Source organism: Phyllobates terribilis, unplaced genomic scaffold (assembly GCF_046119375.1).
Source record: "Phyllobates terribilis strain yellow unplaced genomic scaffold, ASM4611937v1 Scaffold_38__1_contigs__length_12584779, whole genome shotgun sequence".
Taxonomy (NCBI): Eukaryota; Metazoa; Chordata; class Amphibia; order Anura; family Dendrobatidae; genus Phyllobates; species Phyllobates terribilis.
In genome coordinates, this window is record NW_027362798.1 from 6,290,985 (window position 1) to 6,310,538 (window position 19,554).

The following is a 19,554-nucleotide window of genomic DNA, read 5'->3' on the forward strand; positions in this document are numbered from 1 at the left end:
GGCAAGTCGGACACCAGGGGGTCTCCTCTCTCCCATAGAGGATTTAGCCAGGCCAGAGCCTCCCCGGTGAGATGGGACATGATGAATGCAATTTTGGCTCGGTCGGAGTTAAACTGGTGGGACAATAGTTCAAAATGCAGGGTGCACTGATTTATGAAGCCCCGAGCCAGGACGGAGTCGCGTCTGAAGCGAGGAGGTGCAGAGAGCCGGGGTCCGGAAAAGGATACCATGGTACTGGCCGTAGTTGCAGGTGGTGTCAGAGTATCCAGGCGAGTATTGACATTCCGCAGGTGACCCAGGATGGACTCCTGTTGGGACCTTTGACGGGACAGTTCATGACACAGGTCCGTGAGCGAGGGAGCTTGGGTGCCACCGGGTTCCATGGCCCGAGCAAACTGTAACGGGTCCGGGAGGCGGAACCTCTGAGCTACTATACAAGGGGGCGGCCCTTGTAAGGGAGCGGGTGGCAGTCTCTGGGTGAACGGACAGGGAGTTACGGCAAGTGATCAGGGCAGTCTCTGGGTAAGGGGTAGGTACGACCTGTGATGGCAGAGCCTCCGGGTAGGCTAGCAGGCAGATGGTAGATGTGTGCTCCCAGGTGAGCAAGCGAGAGTCTCTGGAATAGCAGGTGGTCACGGCACGTGACGGCGGAACCTCCGGGCTGGCAGGCAGGTAGGTAACGGAGAAGCGCTCCCAGGTGAGCGGGCAAGAGTCTCTGGAATAGCTGGTGGTCACCGCACGTGAACCTCCGGGCTGGCAGGCAGGCAGGTAACGGAGATGCGCTCCCAGGTGAGCGGGCAAGCTGGTCCATAGACAGACTGACCGGAGTAGTAAGGCAGACCGTCGGACCTCAGGCAAGCAGGCAGGTAGCTGATATGCGCTCCCAGGTGAGCGGGCAGGCTGGTCCTTTAGACAGACTGACAGGAGTAGTAAGGCAGACCGTCGGACCTCAGACTGGCAGACAGGTAACAAGTATTCAGGCAGGAAACAGGCAGGTAACTAGCAGGAAACTGGCAGGTAACTGGCAACGGGACCTGAGGGCTGAAGCACAGGTGAGACACAGGTGCAAACAACATTGCTCGGGCACCTCCATTTTGGAGGAGGTGCCTTATATATGATGAAGTCCTCCGGCCATTGGCCGGGGACTCTTTAGGGCGGCGCGCGCGGCCCCTTTAAGAGGAGGGGAGCGCGCGCGCGCGCGCCCTAAGCACAGGGACCGGGAAGGAGCGCGCGCTGAGAGCAGAGCAGGAGGAGGACGCCGGGACGGAGCGCGTGCTGACAGCAGAGCGGGGAGAGGACGCCGGGACGGAGCGCGCGCTGACAGCAGAGCGGTGAGGGGAGCAGCGTCCCTGCCTAGCAGAGGGCAGGGACGCCAGCGCTACAACTGTGTTACCTGTACACTGACACTATATACAGAGCTCCTGTGTATAATGTTGCTGGTGGTAATAACAGTGTTGTTAGTATTGTGGTTTTGTATTCATGATCAGTATTGTAGTATTTGGTCACCTTGGGGTGGTAATATATGGTCTGGTCATAGTTTGGCCATATTTGTTCCTTGTATGTGGTATTATTCGGTCACTATGTAGTGGTAATATGTGATCTAGTCAAGGTGTGGCGATATTTGTCCCTTTTGTATGTGGTATTATTGGTGTTGATATGTAGCACCCTGAGGATTCGGCTGCTACAGGGGTATTGCACCTCAACCCAGAGGTGTGATATTCCACTCCCGGGTAAGGATGGAGTGTGGAACTGAGCTCAGTAGGCTGCATGCACTACATACATCCCATTTCCGGGGGACAGATCGATGGTACTCCCACTAGATAAATGTGCAGGTACGACAGTGTCTGTCCCTGGCTGGAGTGGGAGGGGGGTGGAACATCCCAGTAGTGTAGGGGCAGATAGGGGGAGCAGTCTGGGTAAAGCTAGGAGCTCATTGGGTGCTGGTCACCTGAGCTCACACATAGAGGGAGTATATAAGGTGGGTACCATCTTAGATCAGGGTCAGTCAGTCTTTTGTAGAGGTTTGGTCAGACAGTCAACAGCCAGTCTTTGTAGAGAAGAAGAGAGCAGAGAGACTCAGCCAGCTCCAAGGTCCAGAGTGAGAGAGAGGAGAAGTGAAGGACCCAGAGGGGGAGAAGAAGGAACCCCAAGAGCCCAAATACAAGCAGAAGGGTGAAGGGTTGGCACAAGGGTACCGGATCCCAAGCTGGTGGAGGCCACTAATCCTCAGCCAGAGACCGGAGGTCGTGGGCAGGATCTGCCACGACCCCCCCACTAAATCCACTGCGAAGGCACACCGAGTATAGGGTCAGGGAACCCAGAGACAAGGGTTTAACCACCAAGAGGCCCGAGGGAGCCGGACATAAGTGGATCCCTGGTGGGGAAGGCCAGAGAAAAGGCACGTCAGAAAGGGAGCTCAGGACCACGCTCCAGAATTACTTGGGGGTTGGCCGAGTCCAGGACCTGGTGGACGCAGCACGGCTCGGGTGGTCACTCAAGGCCAGAGTGACCAATACAACAGCAGTAAGTAAAAACCCTGAACTGCACAGCCCGACTCTGCGTCTTATTACCATCCTCCCTGCACCTCCACAACCACCATCCTCTACACCTGACCCCCTGAGGCTATACCCCTCCCGTTGGGGGTTATACTACCAGAGCTGCACACACACCACCGGCCTCAGCGGACCCTTGTGCAGCGGCGGCCCTTTGACCGCAAATCAACGGGTGGCGTAGTCGACACAAAGAACATTTATAACATCTGTAAAGACTGCCACACTCTGAGCTTGACACCCTGGGCACGGACCGGGTCACCGCCACTCGGAGACTACAACCCCCATCTGATCCGGCTCCGGGTATTCCCCCTAAGAACATGGCCCAGGGGCGCGTCAACTTTGGCGTAGTCGGCAGGATAACGTGCCCGCAACAACCGGGTACTGCGTGCCTGAAGAAAAGTTCACCGCTACCTCAAAAAGAAGTCTCCCGCCGGTTCCGGAGGGTCCCCGCCATCGGACCCCATCACAAGTCGTTTCCCGCCGGTTGTCCGCCATTTGCAGCTTTTTCCCGCCATCAACGGAGTTTCCCGCCACTGGGAGACGATTCCCGCCATTTCCGAAGATTTCCCGCCTTGGAAGAGCGGACGCCATTATGGGCGTGCCAGAGGGTGGCAAGAGGCCACCTCCCATCGTGGGCCAGGTCGAAGAATGGCGCCAAAAGCGGAAACCGCCCCCACCAACAGAGACTGTGATGTTAGAGGTGTCCATCAGCGTGAAAGAACTGCCCCTAGAACTGACAATCACCAAGTTGCCCCGGGACCGCCCTCAATGTGGGAGGAGACAGAACAAAAGAGCGAAGATGGGTGCCGCCTGGAGCAGTCTGGAGAGAGCGCACCCGGAGACAAGAAGTCTGGAGAGGAGTATGGAGAGAACACACCCGGAGATGGAGGGAGAGACAGGCAGCACCGACCCAGTGGTCAGGAGCCTGCTACAAGCCACAACCCCACTAGGCCTAGTGGAGGTCCTGGCGCAGCTCCCCCGAGACCGGGAGTGTGCACAGACCGCGCTGGAGGGCCTCGCACGGAGGATGGCCCAGGTGCAGCGAGAGACGTTGGCGGAGTGGAGCCGAGAGATGGCCCAGCAGACCGAAACCCATCAGCGGAGCACGCCACCCGAGACGAGGAGACAGACCGCCTCTGAGGATGGTGCAGGAGGAATCAAGGCCGGAGACGGCGCCGAGAAGGGAGCTGAACGGACGGAGGCAGGTAAAGGGGACGTCTCTACCCCGAGCCGGAAAACCGCGTGCCTGCCCCAGCTCCCCGTCGCAGAGCCCGAAGTTCCCCCTGCCGTGCCCGTCGCTGCATCGTCACTGCCGCAGACTAGGCCTCAACCGGAAACCGCGGCTGCGACCCCTGTGACGTCACGCGCTTCGACCCTGAGCGCGGCCAAGCAGGAAATACCATCGGCCTGGTCGCAAGGTCTAGCACACCCGGGCGCCGCAATTCCAACAGCGCCCCCTATCTCCGCGGAGCCACCGGCCTGGTCGCAGGGCCGAGTAACCACGGGCGCCGCCGTTCTTACGGTGCCCTTTACCTTTAGGGTGCCCCAAGCCTGGTCGCAAGGCCTGGTCAACCCGGGCGCCGCTACCACCACTGCGCCCATAACATCTAGAGTGCCGCACCTGGGTGAAGACCTGTTCGCCCAGCATACGTGCCCGGATGGGCAGCCCTTCATATGGCCTCAGGAGTACTACGAACTGGAACTCCAAAGGGCAAGGCCCCTGTGTGAGCCCCTGATTCCGGCTCCGAAGCCCGCTAGGAGGACCCCGCCCCCGCTGGAGGAGGCACAGTTCGAGTGGGACCCCACCGAAGAAGACCTCATGGGGTTCACTCAGGAAACTCGGGCGGCCGCAGCGGAGCGTGCAGAGTGCTGCCGGCAGCAGCTCGAGGTCTTCGAGAGGGAGCGGAGAGAGAGGCGGGTCCGGGAACAGCAAACACAGATAAGGAGCGCGGAGCAGAAGAGCCGGACCAGGAGAGATCCCCGTGCAGCGCATGGTCCCCGTACCACCGGGACTGTGATAAAATTCAATATGCAGCACGGATGGGGCTTTATTAGAGACCATCATACCCCCGGCGACGTCTTTGTCACCCGCAGAGACGTAGAAAGCCATCTGCCGGAGGGACACAGAGGTCGTGACCTGTATGTAGGGGACGAGGTCACCTTCACCCGGCACAAGTGTGCCAAAGGACCCTACGCCCTCCATGTACATCGCCTGACGGAGGAGGAGCTGCGGTGTGAGGAGGAGCAAGAGGACCCGGACGGGTCTGAAACTTACCAACAAGAAAGAGCAGGAGGACGCCGTCATTGAAGTACGGTAGAGAGAGACTGTAAATAGTTACCCGTCGGGGTACCAGAACTGTTGCTGAGTTAAATATGTTCCCCGTTGGGACAAAAGTGTGAACTGTTACCCGTGTGTCCCTATTTCCTAATACCTGGCCGAGGACTGAGAGCGGCCACTTCCCCTTGTATATAGTTGCGCTTCCTAAAGCGCCCCCTACTGGTTTTATAAGGAAACTGTTTTTCCCAAGATTTTCCAGAACAGACTGTCGCACTTTATCCGGTCACAAGTTGCACCGTGGCCGGAGGAGCAAGAATGTTTATGGAAAAAAAAAAAGTTTTATTGATATATATATGATGTTTTATATGTTTCATGAAAAAAAAATTGTATGTTTGATGTTTTTATTCTCTTACAGCCCGAGGACGTGCTGTGATTTACCAGGGGGGAATGTAGCACCCTGAGGATTCGGCTGCTACAGGGGTATTGCACCTCAACCCAGAGGTGTGATATTCCACTCCCGGGTAAGGATGGAGTGTGGAACTGAGCTCAGTAGGCTGCATGCACTACATACATCCCATTTCCGGGGGACAGATCGATGGTACTCCCACTAGATAAATGTGCAGGTACGACAGTGTCTGTCCCTGGCTGGAGTGGGAGGGGGGTGGAACATCCCAGTAGTGTAGGGGCAGATAGGGGGAGCAGTCTGGGTAAAGCTAGGAGCTCATTGGGTGCTGGTCACCTGAGCTCACACATAGAGGGAGTATATAAGGTGGGTACCATCTTAGATCAGGGTCAGTCAGTCTTTTGTAGAGGTTTGGTCAGACAGTCAACAGCCAGTCTTTGTAGAGAAGAAGAGAGCAGAGAGACTCAGCCAGCTCCAAGGCCCAGAGTGAGAGAGAGGAGAAGTGAAGGACCCAGAGGGGGAGAAGAAGGAACCCCAAGAGCCCAAATACAAGCAGAAGGGTGAAGGGTTGGCACAAGGGTACCGGATCCCAACCTGGTGGAGGCCACTAATCCTCAGCCAGAGACCGGAGGTCGTGGGCAGGATCTGCCTCGACCCCCCCACTAAATCCACTGCGAAGGCACACCGAGTATAGGGTCAGGGAACCCAGAGACAAGGGTTTAACCACCAAGAGGCCCGAGGGAGCCGGACATAAGTGGATCCCTGGTGGGGAAGGCCAGAGAAAAGGCACGTCAGAAAGGGAGCTCAGGACCACGCTCCAGAATTACTTGGGGGTTGGCCGAGTCCAGGACCTGGTGGACGCAGCACGGCTCGGGTGGTCACTCAAGGCCAGAGTGACCAATACAACAGCAGTAAGTAAAAACCCTGAACTGCACAGCCCGACTCTGCGTCTTATTACCATCCTCCCTGCACCTCCACAACCACCATCCTCTACACCTGACCCCCTGAGGCTATACCCCTCCCGTTGGGGGTTATACTACCAGAGCTGCACACACACCACCGGCCTCAGCGGACCCTTGTGCAGCGGCGGCCGTACTGACCGCAATTCAACGGGTGGCGTAGTCGACACAAAGAACATTTATAACATCTGTAAAGACTGCCACACTCTGAGCTTGACACCCTGGGCACGGACCGGGTCACCGCCACTCGGAGACTACAACCCCCATCTGATCCGGCTCCGGGTATTCCCCCTAAGAACATGGCCCAGGGGGCGCGTCAGATATAGTGGACTGTGTTGTGTATGGCGGTCATTTTATTCTCGCTGATCTTAACTAGGAAAAGATTTTTTTCCATTAGGCCACAGCCCCACCATCAGTATTTGGTCAGTATTTTTCTCAGGAGTGGCTGCCGAAACCAGGAATGGTTGATTAATGCAGAATTGGTGACTTGTTTCTATTATACCTTTTCTCTGATTGTTCATCACCTGTTTTGGCTCCCACTCCTGAGAAAAAATACTGACTGGACACTGACCAAATACTGATAGTAGGGCCGTGGCCTTAGCGATTAAATACTTGGACCAGAGCGGCAGAGATGCACTTACAGGGGTTCTCCGGTGAAAACAAGTAATCACCTCTCCACAGGATCATTGATAATATTGATTGGTGTGGGTCTGACTGCTTGCACACACCGGCAGAATGTGGAGCTTTTCTCCCCATTAGACTGGAGCGGCATGTGAGATGCGACCACTGATCCATTCATTCTCTCAGTGGCTGTGAGCGCTGCTCTTTTTTGCAAGTCTCTAAGAGAATGAATAGAGCTGCGGTCAGACGTCCCACCTGCCGCAGCATTTTAAAATAGGGATAAGTGTTCTGTCAGGGATAAAACTTCCCCATTCTTCCGATAGGTGCGTTTTCCAATGTTCGGACACAAATGCTCAATAAGTGATCACCTATCCTGTAGAGCCCATGGATCGGTGATAACTTGTTTTAACTAGTGTTGAGCGAGTATGTTCTGTCCGAGTATGCTCGGGCCGAGCGCCGAGTATTTACAGCTGCTCGGTGATATGGTTGAATCGCTCCCGTGTGCATGATTTGCAACTGTTTGACAGCTTTAACCCCTTAACGACATGTCACGTATTAGTACGCGCATGTCGTTATCCTCCGGTTCAGTGAGGGCTCCGGCGCTGAGCCCGCACTGAACCAAGCACATGTCAGCTGATTATTACAGCTGACATGTGCCCGCAACAGGCGCGGGTGGAATCGCGATCCACCAGCGGCTGTTAACATATTAAATGCCGCTGTCAATCTCCGACAGCGGCATTTAATGCGCGCTTCCTGGAAGCGCGTCACTTACCCCGCCCATCGGCGACCCCGTCACATGATCGCGGGTCGGCGATGTGTGGTCATGACAACCCTGGGTCTACAGCAGACACCAGTGGTTGTAATGATCCTGTCGCTATGAGCGCCATCTAGTGGTCGGCGCTCATAGGACAGGACCATTTCTGCTGCATACAGGGGAACTGCTCTGGGAACAAGTGGAGCAAAAAGCGAAAATGCAAAAACGGAAAATGCTCCGCGGCTTAAGGGGTTAATACATGTGAGGAATGTCTATTTCTTACACATTCCTCACATGTATTAAAACCGTCAAACAGTCGCAAATCATGCACACGGGAGCGATTCAACCATATCACCGAGGAGCTATAAATACTCGGAGCTCGCCCGAGCATACTCGCCGAAAGGGTTAACAGAACATACTCGCTCAACACTAGTTTTAACCAAAGAAGCCCTTTAATGCAAACATGTCCATCCCAGTTAGAGTGTCGCCCAGTAGATGTGCAGGAGCCGCCAGTCAATGCTCCACTATAACAGCGAGAGCGGATAACAGATATTTGCATCTTGCTGTAGGTGGGCCCCTAGAGTTAATTTCCCCTGTGGGCCCCAGACACCGCAGTCCGACCCTGGTCATCAATATCAGATCAGTGAGGTTCCAACACACGGCCCCCTCACCAATAAGACAGCAGCTGGAAATACTCAGCGTAGAGACCAAACAGCACAGCGCTGTACACTGTGTAGTGGCCGATCTTGGTACTGCAGCTCCTATTGAAATGATTGTGATCTGAGCTGTAGTACCTGAAACCAGCCATTGCACAGTGTGCGGAGCTGTGCTATTCCAGCTCTTAACACTGTGTACATCATCTTGCAGAAGTAGCTGATGTCTGGGGATTTCAGGTGTCAGACCCCCACTAATCACTGTATGAGTTCTGCTCTACTCCTTTATTAAAGGGGTGGTCTTGTGTTCCTCTCATCAGAAGCTGAAGATTTACAGTTCTGGCCGGTGGCTTGGCTGAGCCGCTTGTCTGAATTGTGCCCTCTTGCATTCTGCGGGCAGAGGCGGCTTTGCCTCTGCAGAATGGGACAGGCACAGGGGCACTGAAGTCCACCAGTCTGCAAGTGAGCGCTTCTTGCCAAGGAGACCGGCCACTTCTCAGGTGGTCAGTAACCATAGCAATGAGCTGTACACTGCAGAATTAAAAATCTTTTCCTTCTTGAGAACAGAGAAGATTTTGAATAAGAAGGAAATTGCAAAGTTTCTTGTTTTTACAAGCTCTTTGCAATCTTAGCCTTTTAATACATTCATTTTATTTAGTTATATATTTATTTTACTCTCTTATATAGCGCCGTTAGATTTTGTAGCACCTTACAGACATTATCATCACTGTCCCCATTGGGGCTCACAATATGAATTCCCTATCAGTATGTCTTTGGAGTGTGGGAGGAAACCGGAGAACCCGGAGGAAACCCACACAAACACGGGGAGAACATACAAACTCCTTGCAGATGTTGTCCTTGCTGTTATATGAACCCAGCCCCACAGCGTTAATCATTGACCCACCATGTTGCCCACATTCCTCGGCTTTTTTAAGATTTTCTGCAATGAATAAGAACACTGAAGAAAATCTAGATTGATCAACATTTCCTATCACAAATGCAGTTGCTGCAAAACTTGTCCATAGTCCTGTTCCCAGCTGAAAATTGGATACAATTGTATCTTGTGTAGACAATGCTCTGTGAGCTAAATAGCCGGGATCCACTGCTACAAGGCAGGAAACAGACAGATTCTGCTGATGGGTTCTGCTCCCAGAGCATTATTCAGCCTGGACATCTCAGCTCAGAGCAAAACCAGCTATAAGGCTGTGTGCACACCTAGCAGATTTGATGCAGATTTACATGCGTTTTTTCTGCTAGAGAGAAGCGTTTTCACATGCATTTTTTCAAGCAATTTTCCAAGCGATTTTGAGCATCACTTGGAAAAGTGCTTGACAAGTTGATCACACAATATAAATCCATGCAACCGAAATGGATCTATAATGTGTGAACAACTTAGATGCTTTAAATGCAGCATCTATAGTAAAAAAAAGAATCAAAACATTAATAAATAAAAAAAAACAACTGTATATTCACCTCTCCGGCGGCCCCCGGTCTGCTCTCCGGTCTCCTCCGGTCTGCTCCCGGCCGCGTCTTCTCTCTTCAGCGTCCCGCAGTGTACGGTCAGGACCTGCGGTGACGTCATTTAGTCAGCTGATGGCCACGCGACCATCACCTGATGCCGACGTCAGCGGTCATGCGACCATCACCTGACTAAATGACGTCAGCGCAGGTCCTGACAGTACAGACAGCAGACCGGAGGAGACCGGAGAGCAGACCGGGGGCCGCCGGAGAGGTGAATATACAGGTTTTGTTTATTTTTAACTTTTTTATTTCTTTTTTTCACCGCGTGGTAGCCGGGATGAAGAGGAGTTGTAGTCTCGTCTTCCTCCCAGATACCACACGCATCGCGAATAAGCTTCAGCGTAATCGCAGTAGAAATGGTCATGCTGCGTTTTGCAAAGTAATGCGAATTCGGCGCGCAAATTAGCGCATCATGTGCACAGCACATCCGAATTCACATGGCTTTGCATGGCAGACTGTTTTACAAGCGTTTTCGCGGCTGTAAAAACGCCGCAAAAACGCTACAAAAACGCTACGTGGGCACATAGCCTAAGGCTGTGTGCCCACGACGCGTATTTTAAGCGTTTCCGCATGGCAAAAACGCTGCAGAAACGCTTAAAGACGCATGTTAGAAGGTCTGCCATGTTCCCCAATGATAGTCCGCATGTGCTGTGCACATGCTGCGGAAATTTCCGCTGCGGATTATCATTGCGGAAAAAAACGCAGCACTACCAATTATTTTGCGGTAGCGCAGCGTTTTCCTGGCCATTGACTTGCATTGGAACGCATGGATTCCGCTTCACTAGATAAGCACATGCGGAATACATGCGTTCAATGTGCGGATGGTACCCGGGTGTGGAGGATGGGAGACTCTCCTCCGGACCCGGGTACCATAGAACCTGTCAAAATAAAGAATAAAATAAAAAATAAATGTTATATTTACCTTCTGACGGCCCCCGCTGCGCTCGTCCTCCCATGTCGGCAGCTCGTGATGGACTGAAGGACCAGCGCTGACGTCATAGTCATGTGACGGCAGGTCCTTCAGTGTACCGCGATCTGCCGGCAGCCAGGACGGAGCGAAGCGAGACTGCGGGGGCCATCGGAAGGTAAGTATAGATTTATTTTTTTATATTTAACCAGTCGTTGGGGTCACACTATATAAATCCATGCCGTTTTCATGGATTTCTATAGTGTGACCAAGTTGACAAGCACTTTCCAAGTGATGCTAAAATCGCTTGTAAAGCGCTTGTCAACCCGCATGCGGAAATGCATGTGAAGAACGCTCCACTTCTGCATGTCCCTGGCAGGAAAAACGCATGTACAATCCGCATATACAATCCGCATGTACAATCCGCATATACAATCCGCATGTACAATCCGCATGTACAATCCGCATGTACGATCCACATGTACGATCCGCATGTACAATCCGCATGTACAATCCGCATATACAATCCGCGTGTACAATCCGCGTGTACAATCCGCATATACAATCCGCGTGTACAATCCGCGTGTACAATCCGCATATACAATCCGCATGTACAATCCGCATATACAATCCGCATGTACAATCCGCATATACAATCCGCATGTACAATCCGCATATACAATCCGCATGTACAATCCGCATATACAATCCGCATGTACAATCCGCATGTACAATCCGCGTGTACAATCCGCGTGTACAATCCGCATATACAATCCGCATGTACAATCCGCGTGTACAATCCGCATATACAATCCGCATGTACAATCCGCATATACAATCCGCATGTACAATCCGCGTGTACAATCCGCGTGTACAATCCGTATGTACAATCCGCATGTACAATCCGCATGTACAATCCGCATGTACAATCCGCATGCGTTTTTTCTGCCAGCGAGATGCAGAAACGCTCAGGAAAAATCCGGAGCATTTCTGCATCGTGGGCACATAGCCTAAGTCTCTGCATTTTTCTGCTTACACATCAGTACATTTCTGAACACATTCAGCAAAAATTGCAGTACATTTGTTAAAATTGGGCATATAGCATACTATAGGTGCTTCTCACAAAATTAGAATATCATCAAAAAGTTAATTTATTTCAGTTCTTCAATACAAATAGTAAAACTCATATTATATAGAGTCATTACAGACAGAGTGATCTATTTCAAGTGTTTATTTCTGTTAATGTTATTATCTCAGTAAATTAGAATACTTTATAACACCAGCTTGAAAAATGTTTTTAAAATCTGAAATGTTGTCCTACTGAAATGTATGTTCAGTAAATGCCCTCAATACTTGGCCAGGCTCCTTTTGCATCAATTACTGCATCAATGCGGCAATGTGGCATGGAGGCAATCAGCCTGTGGCCCTGCTGAGGTGTTATGGAAGCCCAGGTGGCTTTGATAGAAGCCTTCAGCTCGTCTGCATTGTTGGGTCTGGTGTCTCTCATCTTTCTCTTGACAATACCCCATAGATTCTCTATAATAGATTCTCTATGGGGTTAAGGTCAGGTGAGTTTGCTGCCAATCAAGCACAGTGATACTGTTGTGTAAACCAGGTATTGGTACTTTTGGCAGTGTGGACAGGGGCCAAGTCCTGCTGGAAAATGACATTTCCATCTCCAAAAAGCTTGTGGGCAGAGGGAAGCATGAAGGGCTCTACAATGTCCTGGTAGACGGGTGCGCTGACTTTGGTCTTGATAAAACACAGTGGACCTACACCAGCAGATGACATGGCTCCCCAAACCATCACCGATTGTGGAAACTTCACACGAGACCTCAAGCAGCTTGGATTGTGGCCTCTCCACTCTTCCTCCAGACTCTGGGACCTTGATTTCCAAATTAAATGCAAAATTTACTTTCATCGGAAAACAACACCTTGGACCACTGAGCAACAGTCCAGGTGTTTTTCTCCTTGGCCCAGGTAAGATGCTTCTGGCGTTGTCTATTGGTGATGAGTGGCTCGACACAAGGAATGTGACACTTGTAGCCCATGTCCTGGATACGTCTGTGTGTGGTGGCTCTTGAAGCAATGACTCCAGCAGCAGTCCACTCCTTGTGAATCTTCCCCAAATGTTTGAATGGCCTTTCCTTAACAATCTTTTCAAGGCTGCGGTTATCCCGGTTGCTTGTGCACCTCTTCCTACCACACTTTTTCTTTCCACTCAACTTTCCATAAATATGCTTGGATACAGCACTCTGTTAACAGCCAGCTTCTTTAGCAATGACCTTTTGTGGTTTACACTCCTTGTGGAGTGTGTCAATGACTGCCTTCTGGACATCTGTCAAGTCATCAGTCTTCCCCATGATTGTGGAGCCTACTGAAACAGACAAAGGGACCTTTTTAAATGCGTAAGAAGCCTTTGCAGGTATTTTTTGTTAATTATTCTAATTTACTGAGATAATGACTTTGTGTTTTCATTGGCTGTAAGCCATCATTATCAACATTAACAGAAATAAACACTTGAAATAGATCACTCTGTAATGACTCTGTATAATATATGAGTTTCACTTTTTGGATTGAAGAACTGAAATAAATAAACTTTTTGACGATATTCTAATTTTGTGAGAAGCACCTGTATGTTTGATGCATCTCATTAGCTAAGCTCAACCTCTTCCTTGCTTCACCTCAATTTGAGCCATAAATTGTGATATTTCATTTTGGTGCATTTTATGACTCCTTTTTGTCACACTTTTCTCATAACTATTTTTTTTATAACTGAGGGAAAATAACAAAATCTTATTTGTTGTACTCAAGTTTTCACAGAAACATCTGATAAAGTGTTGACTTATTTTTCTGAGTTAAACTCTTCCTTTTGGCCCTCTATATATTTGAGTTTGACAGCCCTGATGTAGATGGATGATGATGTGGCAAGAAGGGGCAGAGGGGCAGAGCCTCCTGGCTCTCAGCTTCGCTCTCCACTGCTCACAGGAGACAGCAGTTACTTCACAAATGTAACTGATAGAAAAGATGTCACGTAAGAGGGGGTCAGGGGAGCGATGTGCTGCAGGAAGAGGAGGATTAGGCAGGGAGCGCTGTGCTGCAGGAAGAGGAGGATTAGGCAGGGGAGTGATGTAATGCAGGAGGGGGAGGCTTAGGCAGGGAAGCGATGTGCTGCAGGAAGAGGTGGCTTATGCAGGGGAGTGATGTAATGCAATAGGAGAGGATTAGGCAGGGAGCGATGTGCTGCAGGATGTGCAGGATTTGGCAGTGGGCGATGTGGTGCAAGAGGGGATTTGGCAGTGGGTGATGTGGTGCAGGAAGGGGGAGATTTAGAAAGGGCACAATGTGCTGCAAGGAGGGGAGGATTAGACGGGAGCAATGTGCCGCAAGAGGGGGAGGTTTAGACAGGGGAGTGATGTGCTGCAGGAGTGGGAGAATTAAGCGGTGAGAAACATGCTGCAGGACGGGGAGGGTTAGGCAGGGGAGCAATGTGCTGCAGGTGGAAGGAGAATCTGTGACTACAGCCCAGTGTTTAAGGTTTATTGGAGCCTGTCTTTTATATATTTTATTGGTTTTTTTTCTGACAAAACTGCATAACATCTGACATGAAGTCCGCTTAGCAGTCACTGTCCCTGTAGATTGTTACTGTCCAGGTTCACCGCGGTCTCTTTTTGTTTTTAGTGCCAATCTGACAGCAGTGAAGGTTCCGCTGATAATGGCGGTCGGGTTCCGAATAGAATGTTCATGTCTGTTCTCATTGTAGTAACATCACGGAATATGCTAATTTCTTCTGACCACACCCGATGACTGAATAAAGGCGCCTCACCCACTTGTCTATGTCATCACTTTGTGGTGTCACAATGATCTAAGGGGATAAAAAAACGCTCCTGGCAGCTTTACAGTCATTCGTCCCTTCGTGTTAAAGGAGCAGGATGATAGAGCCGCACCATGCCAGCCAGAAGAAAAGAAAGTGGAGCCCTTCAAGATGATGAAGCAAGAAAGCAGACTGTGGAAGGCCATCCAGGACCAAGAGCATCATGAGGGCCTGGTAACGTATACTACACAACTGTTCTGTATATGCTCATGCCATGTAAACCTATGGTGGCCGATTCATCAAGGCTGGTGGATTTCTATACCAGCATTCATGAAGCGCCTATTGGAGGAACGTGCACCAAATTCATTAAAAAGACTAAACCTCTTAATGAACTTGACTCATCCTTAAAGGGGTTGTTCCCTTTCAATAAATGAATGTCCCTAGCTGCAGGTCATTTAATTAAAAAAAAGAGGTTCCACCATCTCAGAGCTGCAGCAGCTCAGTGCGCTCAGCTGGGCAGTCCGTCTGATTACATTTGTTGGCTGCGGCAGTATTGAGGTGATGGCAGTGCCATACACAATCCCAGGAATGGGTCAGGACAGCACAGTTTGATTCTTTATACCTGCAGCTAGGGTCATTCATTTATTGAAATATCCCCTTAAAGCTGACGTACTACACCTCAAGAAATGTACTCCAGTCAAAAGATGGAGTCAATTTCAGTCCTATTTTACACCACTTTTCCAGCCTAATTTGTAATAAGTTTTCAGGTAAAGCTAAGCCACAAGCGGTCCAGATAAGCTCTGTTCACTATTTAAGAAGTTAAAAGAGTGGGTGTAAAAAGGTCAGAGTATTTAAATGTAAGTTGTGCAGGAATTTACTGAGATTCAAACAGTTGTGCAACACATTTCCGGTGAAAACTGCTTGATGAAAAATGTTGCTTGAATAATATAACATTTCAGGTTAGTGGTAATAGATTTTATTATGGGACGTTGATCCAGGGAACTAGTCTGATTGCCATATGTGGAGTCGGGAAGGAATTTTTCCCCTAAAATGGGGCAATTAGCATCTGCCTCATGGGGTTTTTGCCTTCCTCTGGATCAACACATTAGCTTTTAGGTTGAACTTGATGGACTTGTGTCTTTCAACCTTAAAACTATGAAACTGTCCCTGTATTGAGGTTCAAAGGTGAAGCCCAGGGTTCATTTGGAACCATCAGAAATGGTGTGTTTTGCGCCCAGTCTGTCCAAGGAAGCCTGTTTGAGCCAACGGCCTCAGAAATATCCTAACATTTAAGAAAGTAGCAATAGTTAGGGTGGCTGAACCATTCTAGCCTTAAGTTTGCCCCTCCAGTCAGCATTTACTATGTAGATGCAATCAAGGCCATGTAATAAGTCTTTATCGCTGTACAGGGCTGTAAGAGTGAAGGCCAGAGTTCCTTTGGAACCTGTAGGATAGACTGGCTTTTGCCAAGTCTTTCCAAAGAAGCTTTTTTGAGCCATAGGCCTCAGACAGGTCCTAACAAGAAAGTGGCATTAGATAGGTTTTTCTTTAGTTAGGATTGATTCAACTACTCAAGCCTCAAGCGCACTCCTCCGGCCAGCAGCTACTCTGTAGATGCAACCCTGGGCCTATGGTAAGTATCTATCCCTGTACAGGGGTGTAATGGTAAAAACCTGGGTTCCCTTGGGATCTGCAGAATGGAGTAGCTTGCACCAAGTCTGTCCGAGGAAGTCTGTTTGAGCCAACAGCCTTAAACAGATCCCAGTATTTAGGAAAAAAAAATAGCTTCAGTTAGAGTTGAATCAACCACTATAGCCTCAAGCTCGCTCCTCCGGCCAGCAGCTACTCTGTAGATGCAGCCCTGGGCCTATGGTAAGTATCTATCCATGTACAGGCGTGTAATGGTAAAGGCCAGGGTTCCCTTGGGATCTGCAGAATGGAGTAGCTTGCGCCAAGTCTGTCCGAGAAAGCCTTTTTGAGCTGATGGATTTAAACAAATTTCAACATTTAGGAAAAAAGCATTAATCTATTTCAGTTAGAGTTAATTCAATTACTCTAGCATAAAGATCCTAATTCACTTTGTCTAAAGGAAGTTAGTTGGCAAATTTTTATTGTGTGAGCAATGAGGTTATGGAACTCTCTACCACATGAACTTGAAATACTTAATTTTCTAAAAAAAATTCAAGGAGGGCATATGTGTGCCTTTCTTGAATAATGTAAAATTGCAGGTTATCCGTACTAGATTTTATTATGGGACGTTGATCCAGGGAACTAGTCTGATTGCCATATGTGGAGTCGGGAAGGAATTTTTCCTCTAATATGGGGCAATTAGCATCTGCCTCATGGGGTTTTTGCCTTCCTCTGGATCAACACATTAGCTTTTAGGTTGAACTTGATGGACTTGTGTCTTTCAACCTTAAAACTATGAAACTGTCCATGTATTGAGGTTCAAGGGTGAAGCCCAGGGTTCATTTGGAAACATCAGAAATGGTGTGTTTTGCGCCCAGTCTGTCCAAGGAAGCCTGTTTGAGCCAACGGCCTCAGAAATATCCTAACATTTAAGAAAGTAGCAATAGTTAGGGTTGGCTGAACCATTCTAGCCTTAAGTTTGCCCCTCCAGTCAGTATCTACTATGTAGATGCAATCAAGGCCCTGCAATAAGTCTTTATCGCTGTACAGAGCTGAAAGAGTGAAGGCCAGAGTTCCTTTGGAACCTGTAGGATAGACTGGCTTTTGCCAAGTCTTTCCAAAGAAGCTTTTTTGAGCCATAGGCCTCAGACAGGTCCTAACAAGAAAGTGGCATTAGATAGGTTTTTCTTTAGTTAGGATTGATTCAACTACTCAAGCCTCAAGCGCACTCCTCCGGCCAGCAGCTACTCTGTAGATGCAACCCTGGGCCTATGGTAAGTATCTATCCCTGTACAGGGGTGTAATGGTAAAAAATAGGGTTCCCTTGGGATCTGCAGAATGGAGTAGCTTGCGCCAAGTCTGTCCGAGGAAGTCTGTTTGAGCCAACAGCCTTAAACAGATCCCAGTATTTAGGAAAAAAAAGCTTTAGTTAGAGTTGAATCAACCACTATAGCCTCAAGCTCGCTCCTCCGGCCAGCAGCTACTCTGTAGATGCAGCCCTGGGTCTATGGTAAGTATCTATACCTGTACAGGGGTGTAATGGTAAAGGCCAGGGTTCCCTTGGGATCTGCAGAATGGAGTAGCTTGCGCCAAGTCTGTCCGAGAAAGCCTTTTTGAGCTGATGGATTTAAACAAATTTCAACATTTAGGAAAAAAGCATTAATCTATTTCAGTTAGAGTTAATTCAATTACTCTAGCATAAAGATCCTAATTCACTTTGTCTAAAGGAAGTTAGTTGGCAAATTTTTATTGTGTGAGCAATGAGGTTATGAAACTCTCTACCACATGAAATTGAAATACTTAATTTTCTAAAAAAAAATTCAAGGAGGGCATGTGTGTGCCTTTCTTGAATAATATAAAATTGCAGGTTATCCGTACTAGATTTTGTTATGGGACGTTGATCCAGGGAACTAGTCTGATTGCCATATGTGGAGTCGGGAAGGAATTTTTCCCCTAATATGGGGCAATTAGCATCTGCCTCATGGGGTTTTTGCCTTCCTCTGGATCAACACATTAGCTTTTAGGTTGAACTTGATGGACTTGTGTCTTTCAACCTTAAAACTATGAAACGGTCCCTGTATAGAGAGGTTCACGGGTGAAGCCCAGGGTTCATTTGGAAACATCAGAAATGGTGTGTTTTGCGCCCAGTCTGTCCAAGGAAGCCTGTTTGAGCCAACGGCCTCAGAAATATCTTAACATTTAAGAAAGTAGCAATAGTTAGGGTTGGCTGAACCATTCTAGCCTTAAGTTTGCCCCTCCAGTCAGCATCTACTATGTAGATGCAATCAAGGCCCTGTAATAAGTCTTTATCGCTGTACAGGGCTGTAAGAGTGAAGGCCAGAGTTCCTTTGGAACCTGTAGTATAGACTGGCTTTTGCCAAGTCTTTCCAAAGAAGCTTTTTTGAGCCATAGGCCTCAGACAGGTCCTAACAAGAAAGTGTCATTAGATAGGTTTTTCTTTAGTTAGGATTGATTCAACTACTCAAGCCTCAAGCGCACTCCTCCGGCCAGCAGCTACTCTGTAGATGCAACCCTGGGCCTATGGTAAGTATCTATCCCTGTACAGGGGTGTAATGGTAAAAACCAGGGTTCCCTTGGGATCTGCAGAATGGAGTAGCTTGCGCCAAGTCTGTCCGAGGAAGTCTGTTTGAGCCAACAGCCTTAAACAGATCCCAGTATTTAGGAAAAAAAAGCTTTAGTTAGAGTTGAATCAACCACTATAGCCTCAAGCTCGCTCCTCCGGCCAGCAGCTACTCTGTAGATGCAGCCCTGGGCCTATGGTAAGTATCTATCCCTGTACAGGGGTGTAATGGTAAAGGCCAGGGTTCCCTTGGGATCTGCAGAATGGAGTAGCTTGCGCCAAGTCTGTCCGAGAAAGCCTTTTTGAGCTGATGGATTTAAACAAATTTCAACATTTAGGAAAAAAGCATTAATCTATTTCAGTTAGAGTTAATTCAATTACTCTAGAATAAAGATCCTAATTCACTTTGTCTAAAGGAAGTTAGTTGGCAAATTTTTATTGTGTGAGCAATGAGGTTATGAAACTCTCTACCACATGAAATTGAAATACTTAATTTTCTAAAAAAAATTCAAGGAGGGCATGTGTGTGCCTTTCTTAAATAATATAAAATTGCAGGTTATCCATACTAGATTTTGTTATGGGACGTTGATCCAGGGAACTAGTCTGATTGCCATATGTGGAGTCGGGAAGGAATTTTTCCCCTAATATGGGGCAATTAGCATCTGCCTCATGGGGTTTTTGCCTTCCTCTGGATCAACACATTAGCTTTTAGGTTGAACTTGACAGACTTGTGTCTTTCAACCTTAAAACTATGAAACGGTCCCTGTATAGAGGTTCAAGGGTGAAGCCCAGGGTTCATTTGGAAACATCAGAAATGGTGTGTTTTGCGCCAAGTCTGTCCAAGGAAGCCTGTTTAAGCCAATGGCCTCAGAAATATCCTAA